This window comes from Solanum pennellii, chromosome 9, assembly GCF_001406875.1.
Source record: "Solanum pennellii chromosome 9, SPENNV200".
NCBI classification, from domain to species: domain Eukaryota; kingdom Viridiplantae; phylum Streptophyta; class Magnoliopsida; order Solanales; family Solanaceae; genus Solanum; species Solanum pennellii.
Window position 1 is genome coordinate 61,427,859 of NC_028645.1, and position 26,546 is coordinate 61,454,404.

Below are 26,546 nucleotides of genomic sequence, written 5' to 3' on the forward strand. Positions count from 1 at the left end.
TATATATATATATATATATATATATAAATTGCATATGTCAATTGCTTTATATTGAGTTGTTATCTTATGAGTGGTGAGTTTATCCTTACACCATTTAAAGATTTATAGTTGTGCTTAGTATTTCAACTCGCATACTCGTGCATTCAATGAAGTAATGTCAGTTGGCCTGCATCATTTTATGATGCTGACGCAAGTAACCACGATCAACATGCAACACTTAGTTGATCCAGATCAAACTCTAGAGTCAGTGGTGATCCTCGTTGTATTTTGGAGGATATCCATTTCATTGATTTAGTAGTTTATTTTGAGTATGTGTGGGGTCTGTCTAAACATCCATCTCCAGTCAGCTTAGAGGCTCGTAGCAGTTAGTATTTCAATTCATAGTTTGTTTTACTTGTTGAGACTTAAGTGCCATTTTGGCCAGATATTATATGTAGTATTTGTTTTGAACATGATTTATTTCTTAAGTAAGTTGAGTTTAGTCTTCCGATGAGTTGCGTAAGCCAGACCAGGGGTTCGCTTGGGAACCAGCAATGGTCTTTACTGCCAGTCTCGCCCAGGGTGTAGGCTCGAGGCGTGACAAACTTGGTATCAGAAGTCAAAGTGCAAGATTCCTAGGGAGTCTATGAAGTCGTGTCTGTAATGTCTTAGTCATCGGTGTGAAGCGCTCCAAATCTATGATTATAAGGCAACGACATTTAGGAATGTTTTACTTCTTTCATCTTCTTTCGTGCGAAGAGTTTATCTCTACAAGTCTCTCTCTCGAATTCCTGCTTACACGTATTTTTAAATAATTATGTCTTCAAGAAGAGCAGTCAGAGGTTGACCACGAAGAAATATTAAGGAAAAAGAGGTCCCAAATGCACCATATGTGCAACACCAAGGAAAGATTACCAATGTTGAGTTCTTCAAGGCTATTCGAATGCTGAGTAAAGTGGTCATTGATATACCGTGGTTTCACGGTATTTTTAATACTTTTTCCTTAAGTTTAGTGTGTCCAAAAGCCTTTTTGTACTAATTTTAGGTAAGTTTCTCTTTATTTGCAAGAAATCTGTCTAAAAGATGAATGAAGAGGTTTTTGAGCAAAAAATATAGAAAAGTACCACCTATGGAGCTTGTGACGGTTCGTCGTGCTCGTAACGGTCCGTAGGTGGCATCGTAGTGCAGTTGCTGAAGAGAGATGGGGAATTCTGACCAAGTGTGGGGTTACGGAGTGCAGACGGACCGTAGTAGCCATGACGGTCCGTCCTGCTGGTTCGTCATGAAGATCAAAGAAGTAGTCCCAGTACCCAAATTCCAAGAGTTCAAGTGTTTTAGAACAGAGACCCACGATGGACCGCTGTGCCTGTGACGATCCGTCATACCTGCCATCGAGGGTGATGAACAGAGCAGCAGAAGAAATTGCACAGGTATGGGACGACGGAATCCATGACGGTCCGTCGTGACCACGACGATCCATCGCGAGGTACGTCGACCCAGCCGCGTTTTGACAGATTTCCCGCAAATAGAGTCCTTATTTAATTAGGTTTTTATTTTTTTTATAAATAGTTCGAAAAACGTTTTTGAGGATAGACTCTTGATTATTTTTAGACTCTTTGTTAGACTCTTGGTTATTAGACACTTTTATGTTATATTCTTTGGGAGGAGATTATTTTGATTATTACACTTTGGATTGTCACACTTTTCTCTAGAGTTGATTGTTGGTGATTTTGTCAATTAATCAAGTAAATTTCTAGATTTTATTCTTTCTCATTGAAGTAAGTGCATGAATTCTTATATCATATATATGAATATTGTGATTATGACTATGGGTAACTAAACTCCATAACTAGGGTTGTGGGAACCATATGCGAATAATGAGGTAAAACCTAACTAAAATAACAATTCTAGAATAGTGTCTTGCATGTATTGATAATTCTTTTGCTTAGAAGTCTTTTTAACGGATGGCGAACGTTTGAACACTCGTTAATGCTACTTGCCGGACCAAGGAGGTAGATAATAGGAAAAGAATTATCAACATAGATTTAGTGTATACTATCTAATAGGCTAGTATTGATTGGTACGAGGTAATAACTTAGTCAAATATCGAATACGATGCTTAATATGAGGTAAAGATAAGGGTTAGGATAGCAACACACGTAGCCGGACCAAGGTGCGGAGTGAGATTTTCTAGATGCCGGACCAAGGATTTAGAAATACATAACTTATCACTTTGCATGCAAGATACTAGAAAAGAATTGTTATAGTTAGAATTATCAAGTTATGAACCTGTGGGGAACACGTAAACCCTAGTTACTTTGATTAACTGATTAAAATCCAACTTTCAAACTCATTAAGTGTCTCTTTCAATTTAGTTAATTCTTTTTACTTATTAGGAAATACAAACCCCCCTTTTTACATTTTTATGTTTTTACTTTCTAAGGAAGTTATCAACCGAACAATAGTAATAACAAGTTAAAGTTAAGTCTAGACTATTTTCCTCGTGGGAACGATCCCAACCTCACTAGTTGGGTTATTTACTTGACGCGACCGCTTTACTTCTTATTTGAGAAGTAAGTTTGAGCGTATCAAATTTTGGCGCCGCTGCCGGGGAAAATAGCTTTTAGATTAACTTGAACTTATTACTATAGTTTAGTTGATATTTTCTTGATTTTACTTTGTTTTATTGTTTTTGATTTCTTTTCAGAACTATCCTCCTTGTATGCCAAATACACGGAGAGGAAGAGAACCCTTGTTTCCCTACGATCATGAATTAGAGCGTACACTATGCAACATGAATCGAAACTTGGGAATTAATGATGATGATCCTAACCAGAACATCCCAGCTCCGGTTGATGTTCCTGGTCAGTTGCTACCCAATGCTCCGGGTGAAAACCAACAGAGGGGACAAAATCCCGCTCCACGGCCCCAAGAATACTACAGAGGCTATGACAATATAGCAGACTCCGATGGGCCACTTGTCTTTCCCCCTCTACCACCAGGCCACACTTTTGTGGTAACTAGTAGCCTGATGCAAATGCTCACTGCCAGAGGTTTGTTTTTAGGTCTACCTTCTGAGGACCCACATGCCCATATAGCTAAGATAAGGGCAGTGTGTAAAAGCTGTGTAGGGAGGCCTGACTTGGACTTGGATGTAATAGGGCTAAGAGTGTTTCCTCTCTCACTGACGGGACAGGCTGCTATTTCGTTCACTGAGCTCCCGTATAACTCAATTTTCACTTGGAACCAACTAAGGGACGTTTTATTAGCACGCTACTACCCGGTCTTCAAGAATCTAAACCAGAAAGACAGAGTGAACAACTTTGTGGCACTACCAGGAGAGTCAGTTAGTAGTTCTTGGGATAGATTCACCTCGTTTTTTAGAAGCGTCCCCAATCACCGTATAGATGACAAGTCACTGAAGAAATACTTCTGTCGGGGACAGGATGATAATAGTAAAGCGGTGTTGGATACTATAGAACGTGGATCTTATGGGGAGTGTCCTTATGCTGAGATTGCTGAAAAGTTAGAGAAAATCTCCCGGAACAATAAAGCTTGGAGTACTAGGAAGTTCGATACCGGGAGAAATACCTTCGCAGTGCAGTCCACTCATAATCCTGTCACAGATGAGATTCGTGAAGAAATGGATTAGATGAGAACTGAGCTTGGGTTGGTATAAAACATATCACTGGGGTGCAGACAGGATAAATGCAGTTAACTACTTGTCTAAACCACCACCACCAAATGATGAATGCTATTATGCGGAGAATTCCTATGCGGTAAACGAGCAGACGTGGGGTTTCCGACCGAGCGCCCAAGGCTCTAATCAGGAGAATTGGCGCCAAGGTCAAGGGAACCAAGGTTGGATCTATGGTAACTATAACCGTAAGGGTCATTATGTCCGATATGGAAAGTACAACCGCGACAACAACTTCAACAGGGGTAACTATGGTAAACGAATTGATAGGAATGGGCCTTGTGTCCCTCCTCAAACTCGTAAAGTTATTCCTAGGGATGGTGGAGATAGTATGGCGTGAGTTGAGGATATGTTTCACAAAATGATGAGGAGGTTCGATGCTAATAATGAGCACATTATAGAGTTAAAGAGTGATTTAGTGGGTATTGGGCAGAAAGTCGATACACATGCAATATCGATTAAGCAGATCAAGTTGCAAATGGCTCAATTATCTGCGACTGTGAACACACGGCAACCGGGCACTCTTCCTAGCAACACTGTCCAAAATCCGAAAAATGATGCACACTGTATGGCAATCACTACTCGGGGTGGTAAGCAAACCATTGACCCACCTATGCCGTCTAATGAGGAAAAGGTGAGAAAGGATAATGATAAGGTGGTAGAGGGTAGTGGTGAAGCAGAAGATAGCACTGGAAAAGATGCAGAAGTCCCTATAAAGGTAATTCCCATGCCTAGACCACCCCCACCCCCTTTCCTCAGAGATTAGTGAAAAAGACCGAGGATGGTAAATATCGGTGTTTTATAATAATGTTGAAGCAGCTTTCTATCAATGTCCCTTTGGTAGAAGCTCTAGAACAAATGCCCGGTTATGCCAAGTTTATGAAAGATCTGGTTACAAAGAAAAGATCGGTCACTTTCGAGGATGATGATAGAATGCAGCATTGTAGTGCTATTGCTACAAGATCTCTCGTACAAAAGAAAGAAGATCCGGGTGCATTCACTATTCCTTGTACAGTGGGGTCATTACATTTGGCGAAAGCATTATGTGATCTGGGGGCAAGCATAAATCTCATGCCTCTCTCGATTTACAAGAAGTTGGGTTTGGGTGACCCAAAGCCCACTTCAATGCGGCTACTGATGGCTGATCGAACAGTGAAAAGGCCTATAAGGATACTCCACAATGTGCAAGTAAAAGTGGAGTCGTTCATATTTCCGGCAGATTTTGTTATTCTTGATTGTGAAGTCGATTTTGAAGTGCCTATTATTCTTAGGAGGCCATTCCTTGCTACGGGTATAGCCTTAGTTGATATGGGAAATGGGCAGATGAAATTTCGGCTGAACAATGAAGAAGCGACCTTCAACATCTGTAGATCCATGAGTCAGAGTGGTGAGCTCCAATCGGTATCTGCTATATCCTACAAAGAAAAGATGAAGAAGGATAATGACCTAAAAAGTGAAAAATGAGAGTTTATGGTTGGGGATTTGGTGCTTTTAGACAGTTCAAGGTTGCGTTGGCTTCCGGGCAAGCTCAAGTCCAAACAGAATGGCCCTTACTTGATTACCCAAGTATTCCCTCATGGAGCAGTTGAGTTAAAAACGAAGGAGGGAATGCGGTTTAAGGTGAATGGAGAACGAATAAAACTCTATTTTTGGCATACTGCATCGGTGAATGAAGTGATAGAGGCATACCATCTCGATGAAGGCTGAGTAATCAAGTGTCCTCAGTCGTACCGCGACGGGCGCTTGTTGGGAGGCAACCCAATACTTATAGTTTTTCTTTTTCGTAATGGTAGCGTTTTCTACTAATGGGTTATAAATTTGCAGGCATATAACCAGGAAATTCTGCAGAAAATCACTCTGCAGCATTCACTGACGGACCCATCGACGGCCCGTCGCGAAAGCGACGGACCGTCGCATGAATCCGTCCTGCCAGGTACGTCTTTCTGTTATTTACAAAACTAGGGCACACGCGACGGAACCAATGACGGACCGTCACAGCTGCGACGGACCATCGTCGGGGACTCGTCGCGTCAGTAATGAAGCGTACCCGACCCGACCCGGCTGGGGGTTTTTAAAAATTTTTAACATTTAAAAACCACACCCCCTTCATTTCACCCCACTCCTTCCCTGTTCCTCCCATTTCCCTCCCTTTTCAACTTCCAAGTTCATAACCCCCTCTCTTACAACCGATCATTCTCCCAAATTCACCAATTCCTAAAATTCACTATCTACTAGTCGGAGTCTCCCGCTGTGGTTCTTTACTTGATCACCAAGTACCTTCCTCGCTTGTTTTTCACAAATTCTCAGGTATGTGTCTCTGATTTCTACTCCTTTACATTGCATTTTTGTTTATCAATTAGTACTAGCCTAGTTCTTATTGATGGGTTCATCTTTAATACAAATTCTGTCTGACCTAGGTTGAGAATCCTCAAAATTGCCGTGTTAAAACTCTAGAAATAGGTGCTTTAGCATTGCTAGTTTACTAGGTATTTTGGTTAGACAAATGTAGGTTAAAACACTAACAATTCCATTTTGGTCATAGGGGATAAATGGGGCATCCCCAGTTCTGTCACTGAATGACAGAATGAGACCCCGATGACGGACCGTCGTACCCACGACGGACCGTCATTGGGTCCGTCCCAACATCCCTTACACCCCGCTGTCCAATTTTCTCCAAGTGTCCACCAACAGTCACATGCGACGGACCGTCGTTCCCACGATGGTTCGTCCTGCACAACCGTTCTGGTTGTCAGAGACCCTATTACTTAGGGTCTCTCACTTTTTCTAAGTGTCCTCCAACGGACACATGCGACGGACCGTCGTTCCCACGACGGACCGTCCAGCACAACTGTTCTGGTTGTCTGAGACCTTTTCCTAAGGGTCTCTCACCTTTTCTAAGTGTCCTCCAACGAACACATGCAACGGACCGTCAATCCCATGAGTGTTCGTCCTGCACATACTGTCATGACGGTCAGAGACCCTATTCCTAAGGGTCTCTCACTTTTTCCTAGTGTCCTCCAATGGACGTCAACGACGGACCGTCGTACCCCCCACGGTCCGTCTTGCATAACCGTCATGACGGTCAGAGAACCCTCTCCTAAGGGTCCCCATTTTTTTCTCTAAGTGCCCCACGACGGATATCGACGACGGACCGTCATAATCACAACGGTCCGTCCTGCATATACCGTCATACTTGTCAGAGACTTTCCTTCAGGGTTCTCCACATAAACATAGTTTAAGTAAGACATGGCGGACCCCATGACGATCCATCGTATTGACAACGAGCTGTCACCTGGTCCGTCGTGTTTCACTGTTACTATAGAAGTGTCATTACATCTTAACTCTTTTATTTATTTTGTGTCGTTTTGCTTTTCTTGTTTGCTCCTTCTAGTACTAATAATGATTCTTTACAGTTACTATCTATCATGGCACCAAAACAAGATCGAGTCTATGCACGCGGCCCATCGAAGTCTATCGCCCCGTCTGCCCGCCTGGTCATTGGCTCTGATGATGAGCGTGACCCCGAGTACGTGCCCCCAGGCACTTCCACCCCATCTCGAGTTGCACGTGCAGCCAGAGCCACACCCAAAAAGGTGGCGTCCAGCGTAGTCACTGCCTCTCAGTCTGATGAGGAGCGCACACTGATCGGCACACCTTCTGGATCAGCTACTAATGAAGAAGGAGATTCTGGCTCCTTAGGAGTTTCGTGGTCGGAAGAAGCCTCCGGATCCGCTGAGGTCCCTGCGCCCACCACCGCTGCACAGTATGCCTCGTCTGATGAGGCTAACAGTTCGGAATCCACACCCGGTTCACCGACTCGTGCTCTCACCCCGGTTACCGATCAGCCAAACCAGTGGTGTGTCGACGGGCAGTACCAAGTCTATTCCGATGCAAAGTTCTTGAATGACAAAGGAGTCATGACACGGACACTTACATTGGAGTGGCGAGTCCATACGGGAAGTCTCCCGACTATGCCAGAGATCCACAATCTCTTCACCAGACATCAACTGGAGTGGACACCGCGTTCGTTGGGCCGTTATAGTGAAGAAATGATCCGAGAGTTCTACGCCTCTTACGTGGCTACTCTTAGATCACAGATTGATAGGCGGGTTGCCCCCGCCAAACAGGCCCCACTAGAGCAGGTCCGATTACGTGGCATTCAGGTTGATATCTCCCTGCCTGCCATCCGTCGGTATTTATACGGCGAGAATGTTGATGCCAACCGGACCCCTCTCACCGCCGAGTTTGACTACCAGTGGCAAATTGTCAAAGATGTCCAATTCCTGCGTGAGCCATCGCTGAGAGAGACCATCAAGAGGTGGATGGCCCTTCACTTGTCCGTTTATGGAGAGGGTGCTGACTGGGTGACCGAGCCGAAGGGAGCCATCAAGAAGTCTAACCTGACCTTCACGGTGAAGTTTTTGTTGTTGATTGTCCGCCACTGCCTTTCCCCCACAGTCGCTGATAATATAGTCACATGGGACCGAGCAGTTTTGATGGCGGCGATGATAGCCGGGTTTGAGGTGGATTTTGCTTAGCTTCTACAGGCAGTCATGCACGAGAGGGCTTTTAAGGTCACAACTACTTACCCTTTCCCCTGCATGATATTTTCTCTATGCTGGTTCGCAGGTGTGCCTATATGGAACGTTGATAAGCTCAAGACCCGGCTGGGCACTGTTGATATCGTCCTCATCAGGGATAAGGCCAATGTGTTGGCTCCACACAGAGGGCCCCGCCCAGAGTTGCCTCCACTTGGTGACAATCTGGCTGATACGGTAGCACAGGACCGCACGGCTACGCAGACGGCTTCCACTGACACTACCCCGGTCGAGTCTATCCCGGGTAGTAGCACTGCCCCGAGCTTCTCTCGCTCAGCCCCTTTCCCCGCTCTGGTCCCGCTTGCTATGGTCCAGAAATTAGAGGCACAGATGGCTACACTTCTGCATCACATCCAGCCTTGGATGCGGAGGTCTATTGCTGAGGCAGAAGAGCGCTTGGAGCGGAGAATGGTCCAGCACACAGAGCGGAAGATCGTTGAGGTTCATCAGCGCTTGGACGCTTTTGAGTTGCGGGTGTTAGCCCGACCAGCCCCTCAGGTGGATGTGTCGACCCTTCAGGCTGCGCTCGACAGCCTTCGCGCTGACATCGATATGATCTTAGAAGCTAGGGTTCCTGAGTCTGAGGCCCCTTCTGCAGAGCCTGCTGAAGACATAGTGATGGAGGCCTTATTCGCCACTTCTGAGATTCCACCACCTCCCCCTTCATAGCATTCAAGAGGCGTAGGGGTCGAGAGGAGGATGAGGCTCGGGCACGGAAGAAGGAGCGCCGTGAGATGGAGGCTGCGAGGAGATCCTCGCTTGCTGATGAGGAGGCGCGTCAGATGAGGGCAGTAGAGTTAGCTGCTGGGGCATCTAGCTCCAGAAATGTGGAGAGAGCGGGAGGCACTGTTGAAAGTGTTGTCGATGCTGTGGACACTACTGAGGGTGTCCAGATTACAGAGGTAGTGGGTTTCGGGGAACCGGACCCACCAGCTTGCTGATCGTCGGCGCTTTGCGCCCCAGGTTTGCTTCACCTACCACTCTTGTATTTCAATTTTTTTTATGCATTGGGACAATTGAATGTCTTTTTGTTGGGGGTGGGGTAAATGGAAAGTGAGTGCTAGGGTGAAGTCTGAGTAGCCCAATTCACTATCCTCTTTTGGGGTTTTCTTGCCTGTGTTCTTTTTCCCCAAGAGACTGATTTTTTTTTGTTGAACCGGCATGTCTATATCTTGTGTACATAGTTTAATTCTGAAGCATGATGGTTAAAATGATATCCTGATAAAATGGAAAATGATGCATGGCTAGGCATAGTAATTGATAAATGTGTGGCTCTAAGCATGACATAGAGGTACACCACTTCATGACCCTAAGTCTAAAATTCGAACTAGGTGTCTGATAATCTGGTAGAGTAATGAGATGTCAAGTGAGTGTGAGGAAGATTTGAATAGTCCACTATTTGTACTGAGCTAGAACTTGCCTGGTTAGTCCTACTAAAAGTGAATTGTAATAGACAATTAGGAAAGGATCATAGGCCCTTGTTCAATATAGCCCATTTTCAGCCTAAATAAAAGAAAACCAAATGAAATTAATCCTTCTTTGATCCAAATGATTTGAGCTTAAACTAGACCTTTCTTTTTCACCCCAACTGATTTTTTCTGAGAATAATGTGTTGGACCTGGTCCCTCCTAGGACATGTGCACCTCAGCTTATGCAAAAAGCATAAGTTGAGGGTGGCTAATGCAGTAAATAACCCTTCTTATGGCCCTGACCCAACTTTGGGTATTCTGTACTTTGACTCATGGCTTGAGGGTGGCTATTATGAGCAATGCTCTGGAAAATGGGGTTGAAAGAACAAAGAGATAGAAAGAACAAAAGTAAAGTGACTCAAGAATCAGTTGAAAGAAAAGTGAAAAAAATAATTAAAAAAATTAAAAAATACAAGAAATACAAGCAAGAAAAGAAGAGAGTCACTAACAGAAATGAAGAAAGAAGGGAAAATAGCAAGGTGAAAGAATATGAGAACCTGGGCGAAATAAAATGTTAAAAAAATGGTATGTTTAGCCGATGTGTCAAGGAGGGCAAAAAGTCACTAAAATATACCTAAATATACCCTACCTTACCCTGAGCCTATGTTACAAGCTAAGAAAGTCCTATCGTGATCCTAAGAGTTGTATAGCGAACTTAAAGCAGTGAAAATAAGGGCAAGCTTATGGCATATGTATGAATGAGTGTGAACTTGTTCTGAGAGGGAGTGCTGAAAAGTAATCCTTATACTCAAACTGAAATTATTGTGTGAAAAATGAGGATTTTGTTTTGAAGTGAGGACACTAGTTGCAATACCAGAAATATCAGCACCTTAGTGAGAAATTGAAAAGGATAGGTGTTAGTGCATGGTGAGTCTGTGCCATGGTCTGATTCCACATAATTCAAGCCTAATAGTGATATCATGCATAAACATGATGAGAGTGATCGGGATTGATAGCCAAATGATTGCGAAAGATAAAACATGGATACTATTGTACAAAGATTTTGTATTGAGTCATAGTGCGTTGCTTGAGGACAAACAACGAATTTAAGTTGAGGGTATTGATATACCGTGGTTTCACGGTATTTTTAATACTTTTTCCTTAAGTTTAGTGTGTCCAAAAGCCTTTTTGTACTTAATTTTATGTAAGTTTCTCTTTATTTGCAAGAAATCTGTCTAAAAGATGAATTCAGAGGTTTTTGAGCAAGAAATACAGAAAAGTACCACCTACGGAGCTTGTGACGGTTTGTCGTGCTCATGACGGTCCGTAGGTGGCATCGTAGTTCAGCTGCTGAAGGAAGATGGGGAATTCTGACCAAGTATGGGGTTACGGAGTGCGTGACGGACCGTCGTAGCCATGACGGTCCATCCTGCTGGTTCGTCATGAAGATCAGAGAAGTAGTCCCAGTACCAAAATTCCAAGAGTTCAAGTGTTTGGGAACGGAGACCCATGACGGACCGTTGTGCCTGTGACGATTCGTCATACCTGCCGTCGAGGATAATAAAGAGAGCAGCAGAAGAAATTGCACAAGTATGGGACGACGGAATCCATGATGCTCCGTCATGACCACGACGATCCGTCGCGAGGTCCGTCGACCCAGCCGCATTTTGACAGATTTCCAGCAAATAGAGTCCTTATTTAATTAGATTTTTATTTTTTTTATAAATAGTTTGAAAAACCTCGTTTTTTAGGTTAGACTCTTGATTATTTTGAAACTCTTTGTTGGACTCTTGGTTGTTAGACACTTTTATGTTATATTCTTTGGGAGGAGATTATTTTGATTATTACACTTTGGATTGTTACACTTTTCTCTAGAGTTGATTGTTGGTATTTTTTTGATTAATCAAGTAAATTTCTAGATTTTATTCTTTCTCATTGAAGTAAGTTCATGAATTCTTATATCATATATATTAATATTGTGATTATGACTATGGGTAACTAAACTCGATAACTAGGGTTGTGGGAACCATCGGCGAATAATGAGGTAAAACCTAACTAAAATAACAGTTCTAGAATAGTGTCTTGCATGTATTGATTATTCTTTCGCTTAGAAGTCTTTTTAATGGATGGCCAACTTTAGAACTCGCCTTGATGCTACTTGCCGGACCAAGGAGGTAGATACTAGGAAAAGAATTATAAACATAGATTTAGTGTATACTATCTAATAGGCTAGTATTGATTGGTACGACGTAATAACTTAGTCAAATATCGAATACGATGCTTAATATGAGGTAAAGGTAAGGGTTGGTATAGCAACACACGTAGTCAGACCAAGGTGCGGAGTGAAATTTTCTAGATGCCGGACCAAGGATTTAGAAATACATATCTTATCACTTTGCATGCAAGATACTAGGAAAGAATTGTTATAGTTAGAATTATCAAGTTATGAACCTGTGGGGAAAACGTAAACCCTAGTTACTTTGATTAATTCATTAAACTCAAACATTTGAAGTTGTTAGTTGTCTCCTTTAATTTAGCTAGTTATTTTCATTCATTTAGAAGTGAAAAAACCCTTTTTATTGTTTTTGCTTTCCAAGGAAATAATTGACTAAATAGTAGTAATAATAGATTGAAATTAAGTCTGAACTATTTTCCTCTTAGGAACGATCCCAACCTTATTAGTTGGGTTCTTTACTTGATACGACCACTTTACTTCTTATTTGAGAAGTAAGTTTGAGCGTATCAGTGACTAACCAAGTCGGGCAACAGAGAGGAGCTCGACCAAAAGGGGCTGACACCTCGAGAGTTCATGAGTTTGAGAATGAATCCTCCTAGTTTCACCGGATCAAGCACAATTGAGCATCCAGAATACATTGTGGAGGATTTGGAAAAGGTATTTGAGGTGATGTATGTGGTGAATGTTGAAAGCGTCAAATTGGTTGCTTATCAATTGAAGAGTGTGGCTAGAACCTGGTTTGATCAATCGAAGGATGGTATTGCTGAGGATGCACCATATACAAGTTGGTCTTGCTTAGAAGAAGCCTTCTTGGGGAGGTTCTTTCCTTGAGAAATTAAGGAAGACGGGGTATGAGAGTTCCTTACATTGAAACAGGACTCCTTGAGTGTTCATGAGTATAGGTTGAAGTTCACCCAACTGTCTCGCTATGCTGCGAAGATGGTGAAGGATATGAGGAGTAGAATGAGTATGTTTGTTTCCACGTTGGGTTGTATTTCAAGTAAGGAAGGTACGACTTCCATGTTGATTGGTGACATGAACATATCCAGGCTGATGGTATATGTGCAACAAGTTGAAGAAGAGAAGCTGAACGACAGAGAGGAGTACCGAAACAAGAAGGCAAAGATTGGGAATGAGTCGGGCCAAAAAAAAAAGGTGGTGCAAGTCGACCACAATCCTAGAAACAAAAAGGGCATGGACCATCATCTTCTAGTGCACCTGCACACAAAAATCTAGGTGAGTATAGCGGCCATAATTTGCAGCACTTCAATGCCAGGCCAGCTTAGTCTCAAGGTAGTGTTGCGCAAGGAGTAAGTAGGGCTCCTGCATGTACTTAGTGTGGTAGACACCCCCTTGGAAATTGTTGTGATGGCGAGACAGGTTGCTACAAGTGTGGTCAAGAGGTTTACTTCATGATAGACTGCCCCACTGACAAGCAAGGTGGTGGAAATCTGAGCAATAGAGCCCAATCTTCATAAGTTGCTCCACCAAACAGCGTTGCACCTAGAGGAGCCACTTTTGGTACCGGCGGAGGGGTAAACAGCCTCTATGCAAGCACTAGCTGCCAAGAGCAAGATAACTCTCAACATGTTGTCACGGGTATGATCAAAGTCTATGCTTTTGATGTTTATACCTTATTAGACCCAGAAGCAAGTTCATCCTTTGTAAATCCTTATGTTGCAAATTAGTTTGAGATTCTTCCTGAAAAAAATTTGTGAACCCTTCTGTGTTTCTCACCTGTTAGGGAGTCTTCTCTAGCGAAGAGAGTCTATCGTGATTGTCCGATTTCCATCAATCACAAGAACACCATGGCTGATCTAGTAGAGTAAGAAATGGTAGATTTTGATATTATTCTAGGTATGGACTGACTCGATGCCTGTTATGCATCAATATATTGCAAAACTCAAGTTGTCAGGTTCCAAATTCCAAATAAGCCTGTCATAGAGTAGGCTAGTAGTTCAGCAGCGCCAAAAGGTAGTTTCATTTCGTACCTTAAGGCAATGAAGTTAGTCTCAAAGGTTTGTATCTATAACCTAGTCCGAGTTAATGACTCAAGTGATGAGGTACCTTCCCTTCAGTCAGTTCCTTTAGTCAATGAGTTTCCAGAAGTCTTTCCTGATGATCTACCCGGAGCCCCTCCCGAAAGAGAGATAGACTTCGGCATAGCGTTATCCCAGATACTCGTCCTATCTCTACTTCTCTATACAGAATAGCATCAGAACTGTTAAAAAAGTTAAAAGAGTAGTTAAAAGATCTATTATATACAGGCTTCATTCGACCAAGTGTCTCACCTTAGGGCGCTCCGGTCTTCTTTGTTAGGAAGAAGGATGGGTCCCTCAGGTTGTGTAAGACTACCATCAGTTGAATAAGGTGACCATTAAGAATAAATATCATATTCCTAGGATAAATGATCTTTTCTATCAACTCCAGGGTGCTTCTTTTTTTTCAAAGATTGACCTCAGATCAGGCTATAATCAGTTGAAAGTAAGGGAATGTGATATTCCCAAGACAGCTTTTAGAGCAAGACATGGGCATTATAAATTTTTGATTACGTACTTTGGTTTGACAAATACACATGCGGCGTTCATGGATCTTATGAACAAAGTCTTCAAACCTTATTTAGATCTGTTTGTCATCGTCTTCATTGATGACATACTTATTTAGTCAAGGAATGAAGAAGATCATGCTAGTCACCTAAGAATTGTTCTTCAGATGTTGAGAGATAAGGAGTTATATGTCAACTTCTTCAAGTGAGAGTTTTGGCTTAAGTTTGTGGCATTCTTAGGATACATTGTTTCTAGTGAAGATACCAGAGTTAACACTCAGAAGATTGAGGCAATTTAGAGTTGGCCTAGACACACGTCTCCAACAGATATAAGGATTTTCTTGGGCTTGGCTTACTATTATAGGATATTTGTTGAAGGATTCTCATCTATATCTTCTCCTTTGAACAAGTTAACTCAGAAGATAGTCAAGTTTTAGTGGTCTGAAGCTTGTGAGAAAAGCTTTCATGAGTTGAAAAACAGATTGACTACCGCTCCGATTTTGACTTTACCAAAGGGTACTCAATGCTTCGTGGTGTATTATGATGCATCAAGAGTTAATATGGACTTCATCACAGGCTTGACAATGTCTCGAAGGCCACATGATTCTATTTGGAAGATTTTCAACAGAATGACAAATTCGACCCATTTCTTACTTGTAAAGACTACTTATTCAGCTGAAGATTATGCTAATTGTACCTTCAAAAAGTTTTAAGACTTCATGCAGTTTCGGTCTTCATTATCTCATATAGAGGTGTACAATTTTCTGCATAATTTTGGAAACCTTTCAAGAAAGGTTTTTGTTAAAAGATGAATTTGAGCGCTACTTTTCATCCTCAAATAGATGGACAAGCAGAGCGTACTATCCAACCTTAGAATATATGTTGAGAGCTTATGTGATCGAGTTCAAGGGAAATTGGGATGATCATATACCTCTCATTGATTTTACTTACAACAATAGTTATCATTCGAGCATCCAAATGGCTCCATATGAAGCTCTTCATTGGGAGAAGGTGCAGATCTCTTATTGGGTGGTTCGAAGTTTGCGAAGCAGAGTTGATAGGACCATATTTAGTCCACCAATCTATGGATAAGGTGAAAGTGATTCAAGAAAGGTTGAGGACAGCACAAAGTGGCCAAAAGTCCTACACAAACATTAGGAGAAGGCCATTAGAGTTTGAGGTAGATGATTGGGTGTATCTTAAGGTATCACCTATGAAAGGGGTTATGAGGTTTGGTAAGAAGGGGAAACTTAGTCCCCGGTATATTGGGCCTTATAGAATCTCCAAAAGAGTGGGCAATGTGGCTTATGAGTTGGAGCTACCCTAAGAATTAGTAAAGGTTCATCCGACATTCCATATTTCTATGTTGAAGAAGTGCTTGGGTGATTCTTATTTTATAGTTCCAATAGAGAATGCTGGGATTAAGGATAACCTATCCTATGAAGAAGTTTCGGTTCAAATTTTTTATCGTCAAGTTCGCAAGTTGAGGACAAAGGAAGTAGCTCAGTCAAGGTCCTTTTGGAGGAACCAAATTCGTTGAAGAAGCAACTTGGGAAGCTGAGGAGGATATGAATAAGAGATATCCACATCTCTTTGAATCCGGAGAGAATGAAAATCAAGGTGCAAAATTCTCTTCTTAACACTTTATAAGTCTATGTATGAACATGTCTTGGTTTTGTTTTTGAGTGCTGAAATGATGTTACTACTCTTAGCTTAGTGAAAGAATTCTCATTCGAGGACAAATGTTCCCAAGGGGGAGATATTATAACATCTCGTAAATAGAATTAACTAAGAATAAGCTAGAAACCAAGAATAATCACTTTTGTAAATAAGTAAGGAAATCTGGAAAATTTCCAGATTTGAAGACTGAGTTTTAGTCATTTTCAAACGGTCATAACTTCCAGCTCATGAGGATTTTGGGTGAGTTATTTATATGGATGGAAATATCTTGGGAAGATATTTCCAACTCTGCCATATTTGCACAAATCCAATGTCGTATGAGAGAAAAAGGCCTTTGGGAAATTGGGTTGTTGGACTGAGGAAACTCCAATCCAGATTTTAGTAAGGGCAAAATTATCTTTTCACCCTATTATTTCCTAATTAATTTTAAGGTTATTTAGGGTTAAAATACTAAGTCCCAAATCAGTTTTTACAAGTTTTGAAACACTTAGGGATTGGGAGAAAAAGAGTGAAGAAGAGAAGACCAAGAATCGTCCAAGAACACCAAAAACGTTCGTAGAATTTGTCGGGGGTGATCCCTATCAAGGTATGTGAGATATTTTGTGATGGTTTACTTCACCAACAAACCAATTTATTCAATTTAGCAAATTTGTGGGTTATTTCATGTAAGAAGTTAAGATCTTGAAAGAAAGTTTCTATTTCTTTCTAATTGGATTGTTGGCTGCCATTGTTGGAATGATTCTTTTTTATTTGAGTTACTTTGAGTGGAATTCAGTAGATATTGATAGTACTAAGGGTTCCCAGAGTTTAGTGAATGAACTAGGAAGTTTTGGATAGTTTGGAGATGGAAAATGAGTTGAAAAATTCGTCAAATACATATGGGTAGGGGCAGGCACGGTGCGCCTGCAATACAACAGAAACTTGTCTCAGTCAACCAGGGCTTGACACGGCACATCAGCGGTGTGCCAGAACCAGGCCTCACTCAACTGAGGCTGGCGTGACGTGCCAGCAGTACGCCCAATCCAGCGTTTTACATCTAGTTTTTGTAGTTACGCCTGTTAAAATCCTTCCAAGATACATTAACACCTTCCAGTGATTCAAATCACTTCAAATGATTTCTAAACACCTAGAAATCATCCAAGAACTAAAATCATGATCCTTAAATCCATAATCCAAATTGAAGGGAAGTTAGAATCAAAGTCAAGGAAGAAAGAAGTCAAGTCTAAAGTTATGAAGTAAGTAAAAGTAAAGTTTTCAAAGTTCTTAGAGTCTTACTTAAACGTTTTCACTTCATTTTAAAGCTCAAGTTCAAGTTAAGGAAAAGAGTAATATTGAATTCATTTCTCAAAAGGTATAAGGGAACTAAGTATTCCCTAAGAGTTAAATTTTCAAGTTAAGTAAAGAACAAGAGTTGAGTTCATTTCTCTAAAGTTATAAGGGGGTTTAACTACTCCCTAAAAGTTGTTAAATGTTTCACATTAAGTTAAAAGGAAACTAAGAGTTTCAAAAGAATTCTGAACAAAAAGGGGAACATGGGAACATTGATTGCAAAAGGAGTTTTTAACGCTAAAGGTTTCAGTAATTTATCTCAACCCAAAGGAAAGAAGTTTTATAAAAAATTATGAGCTAAAATATATTTTGGGAGTAGTATTGAGCACCGATGTAGGAATGAGAGTTCAGATAACTCAATTCCCAATGTAAACCATGTAGTCATCATGGGTATTAACATTTCTTACTTTTTACATGATCACGTAAGATTAGCCAGTGGATCCACTAGGTAGAGGATGTCTATGCGACGGCAAAGTATAGGATAGTTCTAGCAGCGTGGGAAAGATGTTGTATCACCACTTATGATCATAGTAGTGATTGTCAGTTAGAGAAACTCCCATAGAAACTATATTACATTAATTATAAGTAAAGTTGAGTTTATTATTTTATACCTTTAATAAACTAAGAGTTATATATATATATACACACACACACACTACATATGTCATTATTGTTTTATATTGAGTTGTTATCTTATGAGTTGAGCAGAGTCAAGGTGAGTTCATACTTACTTCATTTCAAGCTTTATAGTTGTTAAGGTTGTCCAAGGGATCGGTTTTTGTTCGGTCCAGATTGGTTCCTGTCTGGTTCCCATAGTGGTTCATCTGGTGACGATTAAATTTGTCTTCTAGGGTACTGGACTAGGTACCGAATCGGAACCTACGTTTTTATTCGGTTGAACCAGTTCCGGTCCGGTAAGAACCGGTTCAACAGGTTTTAATTTATTTTGTTTTTTTAATGTGAACGTTGGGCCCTTGTAGCCGTTTGGTTGGGGCCCAAAACGGCTAAAAAAACTCGCCCCTCTCTAACCCCTTTACACTATAAATATAATTTTTTTTCAATTAAAATCACAAATTCACAAACTATTTCATTAACATCTTATACAATCACTCAATTTAAATCTCTCATAAATTCATAATTATTATTTTGTGATATTGACTTGGAGTTTGGATTTCATAGATTTATTTGAAGTAAATCCGAAGCTTCAATAGGCATCTCTCAATTTCAGCTTTGATTATACGTCAACTTTTATGTAGACGTTTGGTACATTTGTTCCAACTTTAATTTTTTATTTGTTTATTAATTAAGTTAGTTTATTTTTTAATTATATTATCTTGATTTTTGTCATAATATTTAATTATTTCAAACTTGAACATGAATTCGGAAAGAAAAAGTGGTAAAAGACCAATGTTTGAAAGAAAAANTATATATATATATATATATATATATATATACACACACACACACACACATTACATATGTCATTATTGCTTTATATTGAATTGTTATCTTATGAGTTGAGCAGAGCCAAGGTGAGTTCATACTCACTCCATTTCAAGCTTTATAGTTGTTAAGGTTGTCCAAGGGATCGGTTTTTGTTCGGTCAAGATTGGTTCCTGTCTGGTTCCCGTATTGGTTCGTCTGGTGACGATTAAATCTGTCTTGTAGGGTACTGGACCAGGTACTGAATCGAAACCTACGTTTTTATTCGGTTGAATCGGTTCCGATCCGGTAAGAATCGGTTCAACGGGTTTTAATTTATTTTGTTTTTTAATGTGACCGTTGGGCCCTTGTAGCCGTTTGGTTGGGGCCCAAAACGGCTAAAAAAAACTCAACCCTCTCTAACCCCTTTACACTATAAATATACTTTTTTTTCATTTAAAATCATAAATTCACAAACTATTTCATTAACATCTTATACAATCTCTCAATTTAAATCTCTCATAAATTCATAATTATTATTTTGTTATATTGACTTGGAGTTTGGATTTCATAGATTTATTTGAAGTAAATCCGAAGCTTCAATAGGCATCTCTCAGTTTCAGCTTTGATTATACGTCTACTTTTATGTAGACGTTTGGTACATTTGTTCCAGCTTTAATTTTTTATTTGTTTATTAATTAAGTTACTTTATTTTTTAATTATATTATCTTGATTTTTGTCATAATATTTAATTATTTCAAACTCGAACATGAATTCGGAAAGAAACAGTGGTAAAAGACCAATGTTAGAAAGAAAAAATAATAGAGGAGGAGTAAGTAGTTCTAGTTCTAAAAATTTGTCACCTAGATTTATAGTTAATACTAATGATTATACTCATGTTATTGAAACTTGTTTTATGTCACCAACACCTATTGAATTTAATTCCGAAAATGAAGTGGATTGTGAGACTTTAAATAGATGTTTTACTAATTTTGAGAAGAATTAGATGAAGAAGTTAAAATAAATGAGGAAGATGAAGAGACCCCGACCCCTACTAGTACGGTTACCGAATTACCGGAACAAGATGAAGTCTCCCCTTTACCTACTTTTTCAAATGTCGTCGCCATACGTGTTAAAAGATCTTTAGTATAGAGATTTTTATGACAATATGAGGCAAAAACTACTGTTACTTGCACTAAATGTAAATTGATCATAAAACATGTAAGTAGGGGTACATAAGGGAGAACGGATGATTAAGAACACATTTATGAAAGTGTAACACAGAATTTGTTTGCCTAGATGATATAGAAATAGCTAATAGAAATGGAACACCCATACCCGAAAATTCTATGAAAGTGGAGGTTCTCATATGGTTCAAGGTGTATTAAATATGTTTAATCCAGCTAGCAGAAGCACACACCGCACATATAGTAAAGAAAAAAATCGTAGAGAATTAGCTAAAATGGTTGTTGTTTGTGGTTTGCCTTTTTCATTCCCTTCACTTCTCTTTTGTTCATTATATTCAAGAATTATATAACCCATATTATGAAGGTATTTCAAGAAATACAATTAAAAGTGATCTTTTTAAATATCAAAAAGAATATTGTCATTTTCTTTGTTGTTTATTTGCTTATTATGATGGTAGATTATCTATTACATCTGATATGGGGCGTAATCCTAATGGTAATGATTATTTTGCACTTACTGTCCATTGGATTGACCATGAAAGGAACATGTAAAAACGAATATTAGTGTATAAGTATGTGGAAGAAACTAAAACCGGTTCTTATATAGCAACAAAAGTAGGCTCTATTTTACAATATTATGGAATATGTCATAAAATAATGAGTGTCACTTTAGATAATGCTTCTAATAATATAAAAGCAATTGATTATTTAAAATATAGACTTTGTCCAATTTATAATGATTCTTTTTATATTAAATGTGACGCACATGTGTATAATTTAATAGTAAAAGATTATTTCTCAATTTGGAGTTTCTTGTGAAAAAACTAGACTTGCTTGTAATTAAATTTTTAAAGCTAAAGTAAAAGCTAGAATTACAGAATTTAAAAATCGTTGTAAAGAATGTGGAATTGCATATAGAAAAGTTTCAAAAGAAGTATGCAATAGATGGAATTCTTTATTTGAAATGTTTGAAGTTGCTTATATTTATCAAGAGTCGGTACAATTAGTTTTTAATGCTCATAATGCAGACCAGAATTTAAGAATTGGCTTTGAAGATTGGGAAAATACAAAAGAACATGTTGAATTTTTAAGTGTTTTTTATATAGCAACAAATTCATGATCTGGTCAATATTATCCTACTATTTCTTCTGTTTTAGTAAATATTTGTGCTATTTCATCTTAATTTGAAAAATATAAAGGAAGAGATCAATTTAAAGATTCACTTGCTTTTATGATTGAAAAATTCAAAAAAAAATTCCTATTCCTAAAATATATTTGTCTGCTACTACTTTCAACCCAAATTATAAATTAAGATGTGTTGAAAGAATGTTTTAAAAGATTTATGCAAATTTAGAAATTAAAGATGATGAAACTCCTAGTGTTGAAGAATGTAAAAGTAGCATTTATACTAAATTTAGAGATTTATATAATGCATGTATGGAAATAAATATTTCAATAGTTGAACTGTCATCTTCTAAGCGTAAAAGTGATGATACGGAAGATTAGATGGATGACTATCTTGAGCTTGAATCCTCTACTATAATGATTTTATTTATATTTCAATCAGACACGGGAAAAGATTAGCCATAAAGAAGGATAACTTCAACCTCCAATGTTAGTATGGTGGAAGAATAGTGAAAATCAATTTCCGACTGTTGCTAGGATTGTTCGAGATGTGCTAGCTATTCAAGCATCATCGGTCGCTTCGGAGAAAGCCTTTAGTGCGACGATATTTATGATTGGATATTATCGATATTCATTAGCAAAGGATAGTTCAGAAATATTTGTGTTGTTTCGATATTGTGTCAATACCGAAAGAATAAACACCGGACTACCACTATTAAGTAGCCAAATAGAAGACCAAATAGATGAAATATTAGAAAGAATAGTGATGATTTAATTCATGTTATTTTACAAATTTAATTGTTTATAATTTTAATATTTTTTTATTGTTTAAACATTAATATAAAAGTGAATTTTAAGGTTTTAAGTTTAAACTTTAAACACAATTTAAACTTTAAAGTTTAAACTTTAAACTTTAAATTCAATTTAAAACTTTAAATCCAATAAACTTTAAACTTTAAAATTTACTTTAATATTATTAATTAATAATATAATATTATATAACAATTAAAATTTTTAAAAAAATTATCGATATCGGTTGAATCGGTAAGACCCGATTCCGGTCCGGTCCAACCAGGTTCCTATCCATTTACTAAGGGACCAGGCGGAAACTTTGGGTGTTTCTAGTAAAACTGATTCCGGTAAGACCTGGTTCCGGTAAGAAAATCTTGTTGATCCGGTCCTGTCCAATTGCCAGCCTTAATAGTTGTGCTTAGTATTCCAACTCGCATACTCGTACATTCAATGTACTAATGTCAGTTGGCCTGCATCGTTTTATGATGCAGACGCAGGTAACCAGGATCAGCACGCCGCGCTTCGTTGATCCAGATTGAACTCCAGAGTCAGTGGTGAGCCTCTTGCATTCCGGAGGACATCCATTTCATTGCTTTAATATTTTAGTTTTAGGATGTGTGGGGTCTATCCAAACATCCATCTTCAGTTAGTTTAGAGGTTTCGTAGACAGTTAGTATTTCAGTTTGGAGTTTGTTTACTTGCTGAGACTTAAGTGTCATTTTGGCCAGATATTATATGAAGTATTTGTTTTGAACATGTTTTTTTTGGTAAATAAACGATTTTATTACCAAACTGAGAATTACATACAGAGAAAAAAATAACCCGAAGTGCAAGCTGGAAAACCCAAGCCTTGCATCAACTAACTATACTTCATACTTAACTAACAAATTTTCACAATGCTTAACAACATCTTCAAACAGACTACCTTGACACTAAACAGGATATGCATTCAGGGATTGTAACACCTGATCAAGTCTTGGCCATTGTCTTCCTCGTATATGCATTTCTTGGACTATCTTCCTTACCAACATTTCAGGAGTTCTGTTTTTTTGCCTGAAAATCCGTTGATTCCTCTCCTGCCATAAAACATAAACACTTGCAGCCACTGCCATCCTATAAACCTTAGCTCTTGCTTGTTTACCTTTGCAGTTAGTATTTGCCCACAACACTTCCTCATCCCATCCACAAACCTCTTTGTATATTTAATCAGACTAGAATTTTTGCCCACACCTGAGCTGTGAATATACATTGGAAGAATAAGTAATTATGACTTTCATCTTCAGCTTCACACAACACACACTGCACCCCTTCTGTACACCCCCATGTAGCCAATTTGTCTCTTGTGAGTAACCTTTTTTGGACTGCTTAATATAATATAAAAATTCAATTTAGGCATACAACATTATTGCAGAGTAGTCTTCTTCACTCAACCTTCTGATATCTCCCCTCATAGCTGTGTATAATTTTTTGATAGAGAACCTGTCCATCTGTTTTATTGACATCTCATTCCATCCAATGCTTTCAAGCTCATGATGCATTTGGAGTATTTTTCTCACCATCCAAGAAGCTTGCGGTGCTTCTATCCCCCATAAGGTCCCTTGCTTCCCATAATATTGATGCACCCATTTCACCCATAATCTATATTTCTTCACACACAAATTCCACAATAGCTTACTAAGTTGAGTTTAGTCTTCTGAGTTGAGTAAGTCAGGTTAAGAGTTCGCTTGGAAACCAGCAATGGTCTCCGGTGCCAGTCCCAGTAGGCTCGGGGAGTGACATAATAACTCGAACAGTTGGAAACACATACCTTGGGAGGTTTGTGTTGAAGATTAGGAATTAGAGTTAGTTCTTAGGATTACAAGAGTTGTAGTGCAAATCCATAACTTGAAGTTAAGATAGGTTGCAAAGTTCGTATTCTATATTTTGTGGAGGCTCGTAGTTGATTTAGACCTCATTTGTTTGTTTTTTAGGACTGAATTTTAATTATTCAGATTCACTTCATTTAGTTTATTTTTTTTTTATTTTCTTACAAGCCTCTTAATGTGTCTGAATACATCTGAATGAATCAAATCGTAACACACTCTTAACACCATTTAGACTCAAAAATTAGACTCCTATCTTAATTCAACTACATCATATCAACTCGTAAAAGATTTTTTCTTATTTAATAAATATTAAATATATGCTTACCGTTATAATTTTCTTTATTCTTACTAACTTAATATACGTCTTTTGCTTTCATAAATTAATCAATATATTTGAATTAATAAGCATTCATGATATAATATTTAGCACAGTTTCAGAAAATAAAAATGTATTAATTATTTGATAAGAACTGTCCATTATAAAATAAAACGTTTTCATAAACATTATATTACTACTCTATATAAACTATTTTACATGGCATTATATTAGATTCTCAAAGTTTTTAATTGTAAAGAATAGTCATATTAATGACGTAACTTCATCTTAAATTTTTAATAGATAAATCATATTACCTTATTACGATAAAATTGTTCAAAATATTATTTTCTAAAAAAATATTTTACTAAAATGAGGTTTTTATAATATTTTATTGATATAGCATTTAATTTTATATGTACATTCAGATATTGAAAATAAACAGTCCCAATAATCCAGTATTAAGATTCAGAGACAACATCATAATATTAGATGTTTATTCAAATTTACACGTCTAGACCTTAATGCATATCTTAATATTCAGATGTGTATTCAGATTCAGACATCTTAATCTTAATAAAAACAAATGAGATCTTAGTGAAGTTGGAGTTAAATCTTGTAAGGGTACAGGTCGTGATTTTTACACCTTTTGAACCGGGTGTTTGCACGTAAAAAGTATTGTGTTTTTAGTACTTATTGTCCTTACTGCTTTATTGGAACACGTTAAAAAACCTGTTTCACACTTAGGCGAAAAGTGAAACTCAGTAAATTACTAGGTCGTACAGACTACATCCATAAATTACTAGGTCGTGAAGACTATCTTTAGGCATAAAATAGCAAACAATAAATAATAAATATGAAAAATACCTGAATGATTGTAATTCTATTTCCTGGAAGAGCTCCTGCTAGTACTTTGAGCTAACTCAATCACATCATTCCCAGTAGTCAAAATATTCCACTGGCAAAAAAATCAAACAATAAACAATATCATAATTTAATTTTTAAAATAATGTGTACATTTAACGTCAAGGCTAGCACACATGTAGATAATATAACATGGTAACACAATATTAGCATATCAATCAAATTCAAGACTTCAACTTAATGGTTTTAAAAAAAAAATTAACATTGAATTCATTCTATTTTTATTTTTAAATTATGATATTTATTGAAATATTTGAGAGTTTCACATAAAAATCTACACAAGGATTGGGGTCCTTTGATTAACAAGTCATATAGGGACTAAAAGTGTAATATCTTTTTTATATTATTATATTATTATGACAATCATTTCCTATGACAATATTTCACATATAATATATTATAGCAATAACATATCATGTGTAATTCCACGATGTGAAAGCTAGAGAGGATAGAATGTACACAAACCTTACCTTTACCTCTTGGAGATATATAGGCTGCTTTTGAAATACCTTTGGCCAATTGAATATAACATCAAAGTTTTATTTGAAACCGATATCAATATATGCAAATTATATTCTCAATAATAATATTTCGTTGTAACAACTAAACAAATATTTGAACAATCGTTATTAGTATAAAGAGGTTTGAGTACATATTTGACTTCTTGTCTTATCATCTTTGAAAAAATTGAAGATATCTTGAAATGAAAGAGGAAGCCACAAAGAAGTACCAGCATTGGGAATAAAGCCTATTGGTTGGATAATTTCTTCATTTTTTCTTATTGAAATTCTATCTCCACGGTTGAACCATGATGAAGTTGGAAAATCTAAGTTGTCTGTCTTGCTTAGAATTTCAAAAAGCTCTTCACCATCCTTTGAGATATTTGTATTGTATATTTCAGTCATTCTAGATAATTAAACATTGAAAATAAAAATAGAATACAAGTATTACAACAACATATATATCATGTGTAACATATATGTTGTATTTTATATATTCTCATTCAAATAAAGTATATCAAAATTCGTATATATAAAACAACTAGTATGATATAATTGGAGCCAAGGAGACAACATGTAATACTAATATCGAAAGAGAAAATATTAGGAAAGTGACAATTCACAATACTAATAAGAAAAAACAGGTAAGGGCGTGTTTTTTTGGTTTTTGTAAAAAAATCTATTTTAGGAATTCTATTTTTATTTTCAGTATTTGGTTGGAGAGTGAATATATTTTCTAGAGAAAAAAACTTCTATTGAAGATTGACAAAAAATATTAACGGGTGAGAATGTATGATGAGATATTTACATGTTAAAGGTGAAAATGATGTCGTAGTGTCATTAAAGTGTCAGTATAATGTTCAAAGTTGAGATGATTGTGAACGAAAATGACTTTTCTTAAACAATGAGAAATACTACCATTTTTCTTGCTCCATATATATA

The 26,546-nt window shown here is 37.9% G+C and overlaps 1 pseudogene; it reads right to left on the reverse strand.

Moving 5' to 3' along the window:
* The window catches only part of LOC107030258, a 35,955-nt pseudogene that overhangs the window by 3,689 nt on the left and 5,720 nt on the right, over positions 1-26,546 (reverse strand).